Source organism: Phalacrocorax carbo, chromosome 15 (genome assembly GCF_963921805.1).
Source record: "Phalacrocorax carbo chromosome 15, bPhaCar2.1, whole genome shotgun sequence".
NCBI classification, from domain to species: Eukaryota; Metazoa; Chordata; class Aves; order Suliformes; family Phalacrocoracidae; genus Phalacrocorax; species Phalacrocorax carbo.
The window spans coordinates 4,876,359-4,892,068 of NC_087527.1; the positions used below are offsets into that span (position 1 = coordinate 4,876,359).

The 15,710-nt window shown below is 46.4% G+C and overlaps 1 protein-coding gene across 1 annotated transcript in view; it reads left to right on the top strand.

Annotated features, from left to right (window-relative positions):
- The window catches only part of SLC35E4 (solute carrier family 35 member E4), a 221,380-nt gene extending 207,554 nt beyond the window's left edge, over positions 1-13,826 (top strand). The window contains exon 3 of the transcript XR_010375258.1: positions 13,815-13,826. The gene's annotated coding sequence lies outside the window, so the exon portion shown is untranslated. The remainder of the gene's footprint in view (positions 1-13,814) is intronic.
- The last annotated feature ends 1,884 nt before the right edge of the window (positions 13,827-15,710 follow it).

A 15,710-nucleotide genomic window follows, 5' to 3' on the forward strand; every position in this document is an offset into this window, starting at 1 on the left:
GGACAGAGGCTGTTTTTACCTGGATTACTCACATGCTTCGAATGAAAGCAAGCAACTGGGAGGGGAAGTGGTTTTATGAAACTCTTTACGGTCCTCATCTGTAAAGCAGATGGAAAATGTTTCTCTTTAGCAGGGCCAACCCCTTCCAGCAGCACACGGCATTGCTCGCTCCTGCACACCTGGACTGCAGTGGCTAAGGTAAAAAATAAAGCTGGAAAAGCCGTGCCTTAAATACTCCAGTTATGAATCATAATCGTCACTGACACTTGTGGTTTGCTTGTGAGGCTCTGCACAGCGCACACCCCAAGGAGAAACTGGAGGCTGCGTCATCCCCTCCCTTAGAGCAGGGGGAGGAAAGCATTAAAAAAGCAGTGGCACCTTTTGTATGTGGCGACACGGTGACCAGAATGCTAATGCAGTGGAACTCATTCTCATACGTAGGAATTGCCTATAATAGAGAAGCAAACTGAGTTCTTGCTAGATACAAGTTCCACTGAACAGTTCAAAGCCTAACTGAAATATTTGAAGACGCTGTAATTGAATTAGAGCCGTTGGAGAAAGGCTGCAGCTCTGGGCTGTGAGGGGTTCGGGAGGAACATGCAGCCTTGGACCAGGTGGAAGGAGATTTCAGGACCATAGCTGAGGGTCTTTCAGGAAAAGGAGGGGATGGAGGGAGAACATGGAGCTGCCTGGCACAGAGCAAGGTGATGTGATGCTCACCAGACATGGCCGGAGGCATGAGACAGCAATGCTGGCATGGGCAGGTGTACCCCGGGCAGCAGCCACCACCCACCCAGAGCTAGAGGAAGGGATGCGTCGTGTTTCTGATGGTGAAAGGGGGTGAGATGAAAATCCTGAACAGGACTTTTTGTCCTGTGACACCACTAGTGTGAATTTGGGCATAAGGTCAGAGACAAAGCTATAGTGCAGCTGATTTGGAGGTTTCTTAATGCCTTGTGTTTCGTGAGACCTTGCCAAGATTAGCAGCTTGGCTCAAGGCAGGTTCTTATGGCTGGTGATGGGGCACCACTTTCTGCAGGGACTGGGACAAAGAATGAGAAAAGGCAAAGAGGAGTTTGACGTCAGTTTGACGAGGGTATCTGTGATTGATTGCTCCCTGGGACAAGGAACCAGTCAAGTCCTTGTGCCCTGCACACTCATTGCGACCACACGTCTTCACGCCGCTTTTGTTCTGGATTCCCTGGCTGAGGCACCCAAAGCTGTTGTGTGCCCACCTTATCCGTGCCGCGTGTTGCCTATCCTCTAAGTCTTTTCTGATAGTTGCCTGATTTCCAGTCCCTTGGCACCACTCACGTTGCATCTACGTAAAGATTTGGCTGTCCTACCGTTCAGGATCCATGTTAAACCATAAGTGATGGTTAGTACCACAGATGGCAGGCTGCAGAAAGGGCTGGCAGCAGAAGTGGGTGGTTGGCAGCAACACTTTTTCAGGTCCCTGGATCTTCTATCAGGTGCAGAGCTGCCCCATGAGGGCCAGGGGGATACCCATGTGAGCATCTCCCCGGGACACTGTCAACACACATGAGCTTGTGGACAGTACAGACACCACTGGCCACACACCCTTACTTTTGTCTTTCAAAAGATGAGGTTTACTGTCTCTGGGGTGAGAGACAGCTTCCCAACAGCATCAGCCACACCACCTGTAAGGCCACTCTCATCCCCCCAGTGCCTACCGGTAGCTCAGGTGTTTCATGCCAATGGTATTTTCTTTCTCAAACACAGCTGAGCAGACAGCCTGTGAGACCAGCTCTAGGGCCAGCTAATAGTCTAGATGCAAAAGCACCGAGTGAAGAGGATAAGCCTGCAGCAGAGAAGCCGAGCAAATGTTTTCTGTCCATGTGGAGGAGCTTACAGAAGTCCCCAGCCCGGAACCCTTCTTTATGGGGGAACGGGTCAGAAAACGTGTCTCATAGTGATGTTTCAGTAGATGAAGTTATAAAACAACTTGACAAAATAAATAGTAACATTTCAGTAGTACCGGATGGTATTCAGTCAAGAGCTCTAAAGGAATTCAAGGATGAAATAGCTAAACTATTAACTGTATTAAGTCTACTGTGAAGCCTCTCACTTAAAATTTTCTCACTATCATCAGAGGGAAAGAAAGCAGTGAGACCTGGATTATAAAAACGCTTCTGAGCAGATCCAGGAAGAGCAGATTATTAAAACTGCTGTCCAAATGGGATAAAACTGTGGTATGGAGGGGTATATAAGTGAGATAGACTTTATGGGAAAACTCAGCAACGCTCTTATGAATGGAAGCCCTACCTTAGGCACCCCTGGGAGTTTCCGAAGGAGTTAGCAAGGGCAGAGGATCAAGTGGCCAAGAGATGCAGTTGACATAATCTGCGTGGATCTCCTAAAGATTTTTAACACGTTCTCTAATCAAAGGAGCAGTAAGAACTCTTAAAGGATCCCAAAGTCACTATGAAATGAGAAGGAAGGTCCTTCCAGAGGTGCATCAGGTTAAAGACCAGGAAACAGAGGGACGGGGGAAGAGGACAACCTTCATGGTGATGAGCTCCACAAGGCCTGACCTTTGTAATGTTTGAAAAACCCAGTCTCCAGGCTGGCCCCAAAATTGAAAAATAAGCAAAGATGTAAACAGAGACCCATGCTGGGACTGAACAGGCACTTCTCAGCGAGCGCCTGTGAAAAATGCGGCTGGGGCATCCTCAGCAAAAATGAAGTCAAAAGACACAAGGGTGAAGCACACAAGAGAGGACAAAGCTTGAAATGAGAGCCTGGTGAATGCCTGTATCCACATGTTGCTGCTTGTACCTCCCCATCTCTCCACACCTTTGCTTTGTGGGGTGGCCGCGTGTATCAACCCAGCAGAGTCCTGTCCTGGGTCTGCTCACCTGGAGCCACAGTGAACACAGCTCAGTGAAAGTCAGTGCTCAGGGAAGCCTTTAAGAGCAGCATCGGCCTGTAGAGATGTGAGTTCCTTGGCTCCAACAGCCTGTGCCCTGGTGACTCCCTTTGACCTCTCTTTAATAGCTTTTCATCAAATAGCGTCTGGTTTTCCTTCCTTACCGCTCTTCTCAGTAAGTTCTCTGACTTTGGCTTATGCCTTCTGAAGCTGGGATGGAGATACGGAAGACTATAATTTACTACTTGTGGGTGACCCTCGGTATTTTACACAAATGGTTTCTGGTTTGTTCTCTGTTTGTTCCCAACCTTCAGTTATCTTTTTTTGACCACAGCAGAGAGCTGCCCTGACATTTTCACAGAACTCTACGTTATAACCCCTGTTCTCATCCCTGAGTGGTAATTTTTCAGAGCCCATTATGGTATATCTGAAGTTAGGATTCCTTTTTCCTGTGTCCATCACTTTACATTTATCTGTATTGAATTTCATCTGCCATTTTGTCATCCACTCTCTCAATATTATGAGCTTCTCCTGAAACTCTCTGCAGTCAGCTCTTGCTCTTACTACCTTCAGGAACTCACTTCAGTAAATTGCATTACGTTTCGATTCATTTCCTTTGCATACCATGCATAAGTGTCCTACCTTCAGCAGAGATCCCTTCAAAAAACCACCTCCTTGCACTCCAGTCTTTTGCTTTCTGCCTTTTTGGGCAGATTGTAGCTGTGAGGACCTTCCTTTATGGCACCTTATATGCTCCACAAGCCTTTGGCGGGACTCTTTTCTTGCTGAAGAAGCATCTTGCTGCTGAGGCCTCCTGAGGTGTTTAGTATTCCCTGGTGAATCTATTCCCCAAATCCATTTCCACTTTTCCCTTGAGCCTATGCAAATTTTTAGCACTTGCAATTTTCCTTGGCAAGGAGGTCAATAAGTCTATTACCTGTTGCATGCATGAAGAATAAGCTCTTTTTTGTTTGCTTTCGGCTTGATTCCTGCTAGTTTAATTTGATGCCCCTTGTCCTTCTGCAGGAAGAGAAATGAAAAGCTGAGCCCTATGCATCCTCTTGGGGCTCTCATGATCTTGTCTTCTTTCATATCTCCATTACGGCAGTCTCTTTTGTCTGCTGAAGAGGCCTGTTCTCCAGTTTTCCTCATACAAAAGCCATTCCAGACTTTTTGATCACTCTCTTGTCGTCTTCTGATGTTTTCCCAACTCTTGTGTATGTCTGAGATGAGGAGACTAAAACTATAGGCAGAAGCCAAGATATGGCCAAACTGTGCATTTATACAGCGGTGAAATTGCATTTTTTATTGATCAGAAAATTTACCATTTTCTATGAGGTTTTCAAAGAGGCAACACATGATGTGTTACCAACAGAGCTGACCCATATAGATGCTTTCTTACAAATTACCGTCTTCCACCTTCGGTTAGTTTTGGAGTCCTCTTGTCACAATGACTGACTAACACACGCTTCTCCTGTATTTGCTTGGTGGTTAGGCCCCTGTGATTTGTAGGTCTCCTTTTGTTCTTCCTACCTGACATCCCAAGAGCTATGCACTGTCTTCCTCTCCTTGCCTCGTAATTTTATACCATTTGGGCTCACACTCCTCTTCCAAAATCAATTTGCAAGATTGTCCACTGTGTTGTTTTGCTCCCTGTTTGGGAGGCAAGCTGATGTCATTAATATATTCGATTTTTAAAGAGTGGTGGCGAAGTACTGAGTCCTAGTCACAGTTGCAATAAAAAAGACTGATGCCCACAAGTTGTGTCCTGGCTCAGGTCATCTTTCATGGGACACTATAATGCTGCAGGTTGAGGTGCTTTATTTGGTGCCTGATGGGTTGTCACAGCCTCTTTATAACATTTCACTGGCCATTTGCTGTACAATACGGTCTCTCACTGGAGGTCAAAGGAGACTATTGCTGAGCACTTGGCTCTGAAGAGAAGCAAGGCTGCCCACGCAGGCAGCCGGATCAACGGGACGAGCTCTGGTGATGCAATTAGGAGTAAAGCTCTAATGTGTAACAGTAAAAGACACAAAAGGAACTCTGTTTGGATTGAACACGGTTGCCTTTTAGAAAGTAGATGCCTGAGTGACCTCTGTTTCCATCTGCAAGGTGTTTCATATTTTTTTCCACTGAGATATTAATGGCTCCTTTGAAATCAGTGAACTGGATGTTTCTTTACCAAGTGACAAATTACCTGTGAAAGATCTTACTGAAAGCTTCTTCTAGAGTCAGAGAATTGATTTCCAGATATTTCAGCACTTCGTCCATCTTCTCAAAGACAGCAGTTTTCCATGACTCCGTGTTCTAAGAGATACTCTAAGTGCCTGATAATGAGGGAGTACATCTTGTCCGCAATATGGGCAGCAGTGTGGAGGTTGGCTGACATTATTCTGTTCATCTCATGCACTTAGGACCAGGATTGCTTGCTTTGACAACCTTTCTGCTATGGTGCATTGCACCACAGTGGCCCAGGGGTCAAGAACTGTGGAGATGTGAGTGCCAGTAAGGGAGAGAACTCTTCAAGTCATTTATGTATCTACCTCTTTGTCCATGATTGAAATATAATTGAAAGGAACCTGTGGAACAAAATGTGTCCACTCTTCAAAGAACTGTCTGAAGCACTCATCTACGTGATATATTGATGATATGCACAAAAACATGTGCAGTGAACAGAGTGTTAAAGGATCCCAAAGGAAGAGAGGCAAAAGCTTTTTTCCCAGTATATATGCAGCTTCCTGCTTTTGAAACTAAAGAATTCTTTCAAATGAAGTCCTCTGGCTCTGAACTGCCTTCAGTACTGCTTGATTTATGATGGCATGTGTGAGTTTCTGACAGATAACAACTTCAGCTGACCACATGTACCCTTTTTTTGAAATGTGATCAAAAATGCACGTTTGAACCTGTGCAATCATCTGTTTCATCATTATTGAGTGCTATAGGCGGAGTCTTAAAAGTGACTCTGGACTGAAGTTTTTCTGCTTGCAAATCAAGCATGTAAACTGCCTGATGCTGACACTGCTCAACGCTGTGGCTTTGTTCTTTGCTTTGCTCCTTGAAAAGTCATACACAAAGAGGGAGCGCTGGGTTTTGACCACAGCGTATTTGCAGCAGTACAAATCCAGACTCAATACCTGGCCCCATCCCTTCACTACTGAGAGAAACTTGCTCTGTCTCTGGGCACATAGAAGCCTGCTCTGGCTTCCTTATGCCTTTCTCTTAAGCAGAGACCTGTGTAAGGTTTACAAGATTATGGAGAAGCTCCTCTCCCCGGCTTTGGAGCACTTGCTGAACTCTGCGTTTCATTTTTTGCAGCTGATACCATCACCAGTTGCAATGCTGCATGGCGTTCATCCACCAGGTGAGTTAAGGTAGTCCTATTACTCATGGTACCTGTCTCACCACGCACAATTTGCTGCTCTACGCACAAGAATCCTACTCGCCTCTTGTCCCCCAGGCCCCTTTCTAGTAATGATTGTCTCCTGTTCTCTTCCTGAGCGGTCCCTGAAGTGTAGCGTTATCTTCTTGCTATTTCCTAGTAGGAGAGTAGCCCGTGAACCAGAAGACACCGGGGAACTGCACGTTCAAGCTGTGAACAGTTGCCCACTGGTGTCTCAGTGCCCTTATTTGGCAGTTAGAACTGTCCAGCTGCGGACTGCGGTATCGTCAGAGCTAACTTTAGGGACCAGCATCACTTTTCTTATCTTTGCTAGGTAAAGTGGGAAGGCACTTCAGCTATTTTTGAAGGATCTGTGGAGCTCCGTCTCTTTCTGATGATATAAATACTTGTACTGGCATCTCACCTCTAACTAGTGGGTGAGAGATGTTGTTAAAAAATATGAAATTTCCCCTTCTTTGGAAAAAAATATTTTGAGAAACGCAAGAAAACTTTGCAGAAAAGTGTGATGTGGAAAAAACCTGTGTATTCAAACACATGCAAAAGAAAACAAGAAACTTCTCAGGATTTACACTCTATCTGCCTTGCCTTCCTCCATCTTTTAGGCTTGCCTCTGAATTGTCCCTTGCCCTCTACTAAGGCTCATGGTCTCCTGCTAGCACTCCTGCAGTGTATGAGATGCACTTGATCTCGTTGGAGCCACACAGTGGGGCTATTAGCCCACCTGATGGAAAGATGCTTCAGTGAACCAAAGCTAAGGCTGCCTGGGCCCTTCCCGCAGCTGCATTTTGTGGCAAACACATCCCTAATTTGCAGCTCTTTTTGACCTCCTTGAGGTGTGTTTGGCACTGCAGTGTCCCAGGCTTTTCCTATCTGCAGAGTTCTTGACCACTCCAGTCACTGGCAGTTAATTTCTGTTTGGGTGCAGCCACTGGTTGAGGTTCTCCTGGTGTCCATCCCTGCTTGTGGAGGAGGCAGCTGAGCCATGCATTGTTTGGGGAGGGCTGGTTTTAGAAGCTGGCGTCAGTAAGGAGTAGCTTGAAAGTGCCCTAGGATAATGCCTGTTACATCTGACTTGGGCTTGGAGGAACGATCTCCTGGCGGTTGCATCCTGTTTGATGGGATGGTGCCTGTACACTGGCCTTCTCAGCAAGATCTTGTTTCTCCTTGGAAAATATAGTTTGCTCATCTCTTCCCAGGATTTATAAAATGCCAGCAGTGTCCTGAGCTGAGTATCAGCCCAGCTGCCTGGAGGGCAGTGCTCCAGGCCTGCAAGGGTCTAGGCTGCACCAGCTTTCAGAGAGGCAGGAAAAAATATTTTGGGAAATGCTCGTGCTGTGATTACGTACACCTTTCCCCTGCCTCTCTCCCGCTGCCTTTCTTCTTCCCATTAACCATCCCACGCTGGGGAACTGCTCACTGAGGCAATTCTTCCCTGTGAGCCTGCGCAGGAGAAAATGTCACCAACCGTGTGAATGTGTTTCCCACCTCCCTGTGCTGCACGGTGCGGTCAGCTGGTTCCCCCGTGCCTCCCCTGGCACTGGTAGCTGGGGACAGCACACTTTTTTTGACTAAAGAGGGTTAACGCACCCTTTTTTGCAAGACACAGTGAGAAGTTTGCAAGAACAGTACTCATGCCATATGCTGAGGATTTAGCTTTATAATCATCTTGGCTTTAGCAACAAAGCTGGAAAGAGAAGCATTTTTGTATTTATTATATATAAGAAGATCTCGGCGGTTAAGAATATACTGGTCTGAAAATCAAAAAAACCACTTAGATAAGCCTTTAAAGATTTAAGAGACGGAATCTGCATCTGTGTTACCAAAAATATCTTTATTAAACCTGGCTGCTGGCACGGGTGAAGGATGTGACCCATGGCACCCCACCCCGGGGCAGCATTTGCCCTGTGCTGCCTTTACTCAAGCAGATGTCAAACTCCACTGTTACTTTACAGGAGCGTCAATCCATTCAGCCTGCGGTATCACTTTCAAGTCAAATCTAAGCCCTGGATGTTTGTATTTACTTGGTATTTTCTTCTCTAAATGAATTCTTATTTTTTTCTGGGAGAATTCCCCCGGAGAAGTGCACAGGTGCCAAAAGCACAGAAGTGTCGTCTCCAGATCAAGGAAATGAAAAGGGTGGTTAAATTTTATATTCCCCGCGTGGTCCCCCGGCCCCTCCAGCTCCTGCTCTCACAGGGTTGCACAGATGCATCTTGTCTCCCGGCATGACACTGTTGGATGCTGCAGGCCCCAAACCCGCTTCACCCATGGGAAAACTACACAGTACTGCTGCCCCCTTCCCATCTCATCCCGAGACACACCTTGGAGCTGCAGGGTCTCCATCTGCTTCAGGCTGGAGAGCTGCAGTGGCTGTGGTGTGCCCAGGGCTGTGCTTTCTGGGATGTTCATGCACCATTAGGGTGAAGTGCTGTTTACACGGTGGCTGCTTGAGAAATCTGGGGATCCCGGCATGTATGTATTCAATACAATATGTATAGCTATTGATGGCAGAGGCATTTTTATGGCTGTGCTTGAAGAACAGTCCCCCTTTCCCATGGGAGGCTGCAGCATGGGCTCAGGGCAGCCAAGGGTTCCTGGGTGGTGGCAAAGGGTGCCTTGGCAAACAGCAGCAGGTGGCTGTGGTAATGACCTAAGGACGGAGGCCAGAGCCTCCTTTCATGCCTTGGCCATGATCCCCAACAGCTCCCTGTGCACAGGCATATCCAAGTGGGGAATGGCGGTTTTGACGTCTGATGGGGCAGTGATCCGGGCAGAGGCCTCCGAAGGCATTGCACCCGTGGCTCTGGAGTAATTCCAGAGCATCATGGTGTCTCTTCCCCAGCAGGCAACGTCTCAGATCTGAAGAGCTCTTCTTTGTCACCTATTACTATGAAGGCCAGGCCACACAACCCCTTGCTTCCCAGTGGGTAGTGGAAGAGAGATACCCATCGCAGGAAGGCTCAGGAAGCTGCTAAGGGTGGTGAGGCTTCAGCAGCAGAAGGGAAAATAAATTAGCTCCAATTCCGTCATGTCTGGCCACAGCTGGAAATACCTACCTCTGAAAATATGGTGGTACTCATCAAAGCACAAATATTTTCTTATATGACATTTTGGTCTCTCTGTTTCAGTGGGAGAGAGCAAAAATATTTACCAAAAACCACTGCCCTTTGTGTAGAGTTCCTGTGAACAAATTTCCACAACAAAATGTAACTCCCCCACTTCTCCGTTGCAAGTTTTGTTGTAAAGGTCTTCTGGCTGTGGTTGTGGCTTCTGGCTCCAGCAATATGTCTCATTTTTCCTTTCCACACTTGCTCCTCTGCCAGAAGATATGTCTTTTAAAAATTCATTCAGGCTTTAGATGTGGCCTCTCGCCAAGGTTGTTACATGAGGTGCTTTAATAGCTCAGGATTAAAGTTCAAGGGTAAGGAGTCTACACTTTCTGAAAATCAGTTCCCTCTTGACTCAGCCACACAAAAATCAGGGTTATGTGAAACTAAAAAGAACCACACAAGCCCTTGGGTGGAGTTCCTCTGCTAGGACACACTTGTGAAAGAGAGCAAACCAAGTGGTAGAAAGTAATCCTGCCCTTTAGCCCCCTTAGCCTTAAAATATCACGTGGCTTTTGCCTATTTGCTTCAGGGTTTCATACTGCCAAGGCTAATATTTCACAACATGGGCTTGTTGTTGACCTAGTCCTCCCAGCTTTTTGCTATCACGAAGTTGCTCACTGTGGTCTGGGACATTTACCACAGGAGCCGAATGCACCGGGCAGGTCGGAAATGTTTTCCCGGGAGAGGATTTTTAATTTCACAAATTGTAATTCTTAAAAATGTTGATGTGTATTTATAGCCTCCAGATGAATGATTTGTTTCCTTCAGTATGCCCTTGAGCTTTATGGGAAGACACATATTTATGGTTTCTAAACCTCCAAGCAACTCTCTGGAGTACCTTGCTGGTGGTTTCTCAGGAGGACCCGGCTGTGCCGGAGGTCCCTGGAGCCCCCCAAGCCCTTTGGTCACTGGTCAGTCGTGCCAGTTGGTTTCCCTCAGCAGCCTCAGTCACTTCCACCCACTAAGGGTGACGTGCAGGTGATGGGGCAGTGACCTGATGGAAGATGCACCATGGATGTGCTGTTCACAGACGTCGGTTATATATTGAATTTTATGTGCACTGGTTAAAATATATGAAGTTTTAATGCATATTATATGCCAATGCTTAATTAAACAGGAACAGGACTTTCCTGTTAAATTTTTCAGCTTTATGTCTTTAGTTAAGATGAAAGAATGTTTCTCTTCCTTTCTCCCTGCTGTTCTCAGCAAAGTCATAGGTGCAGAGTAATATTTTTCAAATTTTTTATATTTAAATGGACAAATCTTCTCCCATGGGTGCACCTGAGCTGTGTTTTCCTTACTGAGCCAGTTCAATCCCTCTTCTTCCTCCTCATGGAGAGGATGCTGTGTCCTGGAGGTCAGTACCATGCCTAGCAGCACCTGGTGCCCTGCATGTGGTGAGTGCCTGCAGGTGCAAAGTTTGGGCACGTGGTGGGCAGGTCTGAGCATCGCTCCCGGAGATCAAGCCTTCTTCACCAGCATCCCACTTCCCCACTCCTGGGCAGAGCAGTGGGGCTTTGGTGTGGTGGGTCAGTGATTTTGCGGTGAAAATATCTGCTGTGGACACTGGTGGCCTTTTCCTGCAGACACATCCCAGTCCGTGCCTGTGCTTCCTGCAGGTCCATTGTGTGATCTAGCTGCACATCCCAGCGGTAACTCCGAATCCAACGTAGCTAGTTTGGGTCTGGACTTAGTCTACTAGCACATACTTTGGCGGGAGACAAATAGCAGAAAAATTACTGCTTTCACTGTCTCATCCTAAGTATCACTTTTCTGATAAATTCGCCACTCCCCCACTTTCTGTGCTTTCAACAACCCAGACTGAGTTGCTATCAGAAGAAACGGAGCTGATTCTGTTATCTTTCTCAGTAACCCTGATTAAAGACATTTCGTCAAAGATGACTCTACCTCCTCTCTATGTGCTAAAATCCACCCCAGTAACTGGCACAGACACCACATCAAAGTTTGTTAAGGAAATCTACTACCGAGAGATGCCAAAATGGAAACAAAGCCCCTGCACTTCATCATTCAAGGCAAGTAAATGCAGGGGATTTTTGACTGCATGAAGTCTGGCTTATAACGTTAAAACGTAGAATGTTACAATCTACTCCAGGCCCACCCAAGAAGGGAAAGCAAGGTAAGTGTGAGGGACTAACAGTGACTCTCTGATGGGTTTTGCAGCCCGTCAGCTGCCACGGTAACCCCCACTGATGATGCTGCCACATCAGCACCAGCAAATGACTAACTCAATGTCAGGTTTGGCAAGCACTTCTGCCGACTCCTCATCGGGAATCACAGCCTTTCATCCACCTTCAGCTGGAGGAGCACAAGCACGAGTCTGGCCAAGAAGAGCTTCTCCAGCCATGTACAGCATCCGCAGCCTGGTCGCGGTCCATGGCTCTCCCTAGCCCTGCGGCCAGCCCTGGGCTCCCACACCTGGGGGCACATCCAGACTGCCACAGCCATGGTTCCAGCTTCTCTATCCATGACCCCTCGGCTTCCTTGGGTTGTATTGGCAGTGCTTGGTACCTTTATTTGCCTTAAATTGAGAGAGGATGACCCACTGCAGGGTTGGAAGGCGTGCATACCTGATAGTGGTTGTGCCTTCTAGTGAGGATGGGAAGATGATTTTCTTCCTAACATGAGAAGCATCTGGCTCCTCTGCTACTCTTTTTTTACTTCCACTGGCAGGTTGTTAGTCTAGCTTGCTAGAAATGTCCTTTTTGGTCTGACAAATGGAATGGAGCAAATAATATGCTAGAAAAACTCTTTTCTTTCTGAGGGCGTGTAGTCAAATCTCAGCTGTGCTGGCATCCAGGAGCAGGGAGAGAAGGTGGATGGGGAATGCGCTTCCTATTAGCCTCGGAAGAGCAAGTCCCCTCTGAGCACTGGCGTCTCCTTCTGTAACCTTTCTATGCTGCGCTTATTTACGTGCTAGCAGTTGCCAATCTCCCTTTAAGCCCTGTGGTCATCCAGTTGCCTCCGCTGGGTTGTCCTGGATTGGGGAAAATGCATGGGCAATGCCCGTCACCTGCTTGCAGGACCTCCTTCCCATTCGTGCAAAACTCTTGCAGATCCATGGATGTGCCCATACAGACAGCGCTGCAGAGTTGGCTGACTCCAGATTGGGATTAGGTAAAGTTTCTTTTGAGATAGGCTGGGAATGTAAAGCAAAACTTCTGAACCAAAAGTTTAATTATTTCCGTTTTACTTTTATTATTATCTCCTTTATTTTCTACGTATGTTTCATACTATGGCCAAGCTTAAATTCTGCATGTTAGCTCCATAGCATTGCTCTCAATTTATCATTTTAGTGTACAGGATAAATTTTAAGTAGTGTTCTTTTCACATATTTCTGTGAGGACTGAGTTTCTCCAAGAATGCTTTCTCTACCATTTTGGGTCCCTCGTTCATACTGGGCAGAAGTGACAGAAGCAATCATCGTAGTCAAGTTGGGGATCCCTTTTCCAAACTGCATCTCTTTTTTTTCTGGTTGACTTGATATATACTCCTTTGATATCTTTGAACCACTTCACTGAAATTGTTTGCTGCGAATATAATGTCCCCAAAAGGACATAAACTTCTGCAGAGTTGGTACGAGTTCCTGGGAGGGTGCTGTGAAAGTATTAGTCCTTGATAATGATCCAGAGTCAGGCATATATTAAATCATTGCTTGAATTTTGCAGGTGACACAAATTGCTGCACAGGGAAAAGTCAGTTTTTACAGAGTGGTATGAATTACTTGACAATAGCGGCTGCAGTGAACATGTATTTTAATATTGCTAAATGCAAGTTTATATTTCTAGAAAGAAAGTAGCTTATACCTGTGAAGTGAGGGGCCGTACTCTGCGGTGAACAAAAAATGAAAGGGGTGTGAGGGTGCTGGTGAGACCCAAATGAAAGAGCAATGCAGTGACTGCGGAGCCGATGTGGGGCCTAAAGATGCAGGCTGGTAATGAGCAGTTACAACGAGAGACAGGACAACATAATGGCGGCCTCATACAGAATGCTTTACAGCTATTTTAATTTATTGGCAACAACATACTAATCCACTCAACCGAAAAAGAGAAAGATAAATAAATTGCTGATGTGTGTTTAGATGATCAGCTTGGAACCATTGCTTCATTTTAAAAATTATTTAGAATAACATCTCTGAAATAGTAATCCTTTCTTTCCTTTTCTAACACAAGGTCCTCCTACATCTGTAAATGGTGATTCATTGCCTCTAAAAGAGTTTTCTTTAGTTTCTTTCTCCCCAGAAGACGACTGTTCTTTCTTCCAAAGAAGTGACCAAAATCAGAATTTCCCATCAGCCTTTAACGGCTGGATGTGTTGCTTCAGGTAAGATAATCTAAAAGCCAAAATGTTTCTGTTGTCCATTCCGTGGGGGAAAGTCTGCAGCAGTTCAAAGGTCTGTGCAGAGGCACATCTCTCAGAAGCTCGTCAGCCCCTCATGGCATTGAGGGCACATCCATGGTTGTGCCAGCGCTCCTGCTCCAAAGTGACACAAGCGCAGGTCTGTCTTCACGTAGACGCTCCCAGAGCATAGAGGAAAGAGAAGGCTCATGCAATTGTGAACCCAGCACGTGTTAGCATGTAGCACAGCTGGCTCACATTATTGCCATCAATTTTTTTCTTGTGACACCAGAGGGAAGCAACACCTTTCCTCCACAGCCTCTTTGTGGCATGCTGGGTGCTCACAGAGTAGTGGCAGGTGCCACAGCTCAGCCATTGATATCCTCCAGGCAGCATCAAGGACGCATTAAACCAGGCCACAGAGCTTGCTCCTTGGCCCAACCACCTGAGCCTGGCATGGGCTGAGACCAGCCTGTCATTGCTGCAGGCCATGTTGGTCGGAACTCCCTGGTGCTTCTGGATGCTTCTCAGTGCCTGTGACAAATTACACAAGAACAGGTTTTCCCTGAACACCCACCAGCCTGTGACCTCGATGTCATGGAGAGGTGGTCTCTTCTGTGGACAGCCCTTCCTAAGCACCTACCACAGACTAGTTTTGTCTGTGGGGATGTGGGGACCCTGGTGGTCTCTGGGTTCCTGAGAGCCTTGTGATGGTGGCGAGAACACTACTGAAGACACGCACATCTGAGGAGGAGTTTGGAGTGAGGGACCTGTGCGTGCACGAAGGTAAGTGTAAGGGTGAGATGGAAGGGAGGGGTTTGGACACATCAGCCTCATGGATCTGTAACACTGGTCTCAGAAGTGCTGACTAAAATAGCAATAAATTAAAACCGTGAGTAAAAGGGCATATCTTCTATCCCATGATGGACAGTGAGGATTGGGCACGTGCCAAAAATCACAGTGTTATAGCTGTCTTTATTACTAAAACAGCCATCAGTCATCTTCTGCCTGGCTGCTGCATGCTTTCCTCTGCTCCTGACACTTACACTGTGTCTGTCCCTCCCTATCCATTCCTTCCTTCCCCCTGAGCTGGTGTAATATTAATTTCCCAGAGATCCCTATCTACGCTGAGTGGGGGAAATAAAGAGTTTAAAATTTGCACATCAAAAGAAGGCCACGTCTGCTATCAGGAGAATTAATAAGAATGAAGACCCTTTCAAGGGCTGTGCAGCCCAATATTTGAAATGGAACCAATTAAAAATATTCTTTTGCTGGAAATGCTCTTGTGTGCTCTGTCCAGCCCGAATAGGCCCTTCCAGTGATGAGACAACCTCTTTCCCAGACCAGACAACCAGGAAAACACCCAACAACCAGTTTCTTAGGGAAGAACAGACATAAGTTTCTGGCTGGGAACATGCTTCCCATGAGATGCAGAGGATCATCTGGTAAGAAAATAATACAAAGAGAATTGCAGGCACCAGCCTGTGACAACTTAAGAAAGTAATTTGTTTATAGGGTGCAAGAACAGGAAGATAATCCATTGTGATATGGCTTCAAGTAGGGCGAAAGAAAATATCCATGAGTCTCTGAGAACAAGGACTTTGTTTAAAGAATTTTCTGGGAGATAATGCTCTCTAATTTATTATTAGTTCTCTGTTTAAAGAAACTGAGCTGGATATCAAAGCCCTAGGCAGGGCAGGAATGTACACCAGCAGGCTTGATGCGGGTTGAACTGAGGGAAGAAGGAAGATACAGGTCTGGAGCAGCATCAGCATGTCTGGCTTCTGCTCTTAAAACACTGAGTTCTTGTGACCATCCCACAGCTGGGCTGAGCTAAGGGTTTTGGTGTTTAATTGTACATCCTTTAATCTGGGACTTGGCTCCAATGGTACGAAATTCAGGTGTCTCTTTTGGAGGTGTCTACATGTGAGCTAACGACCCTGGGATCTGC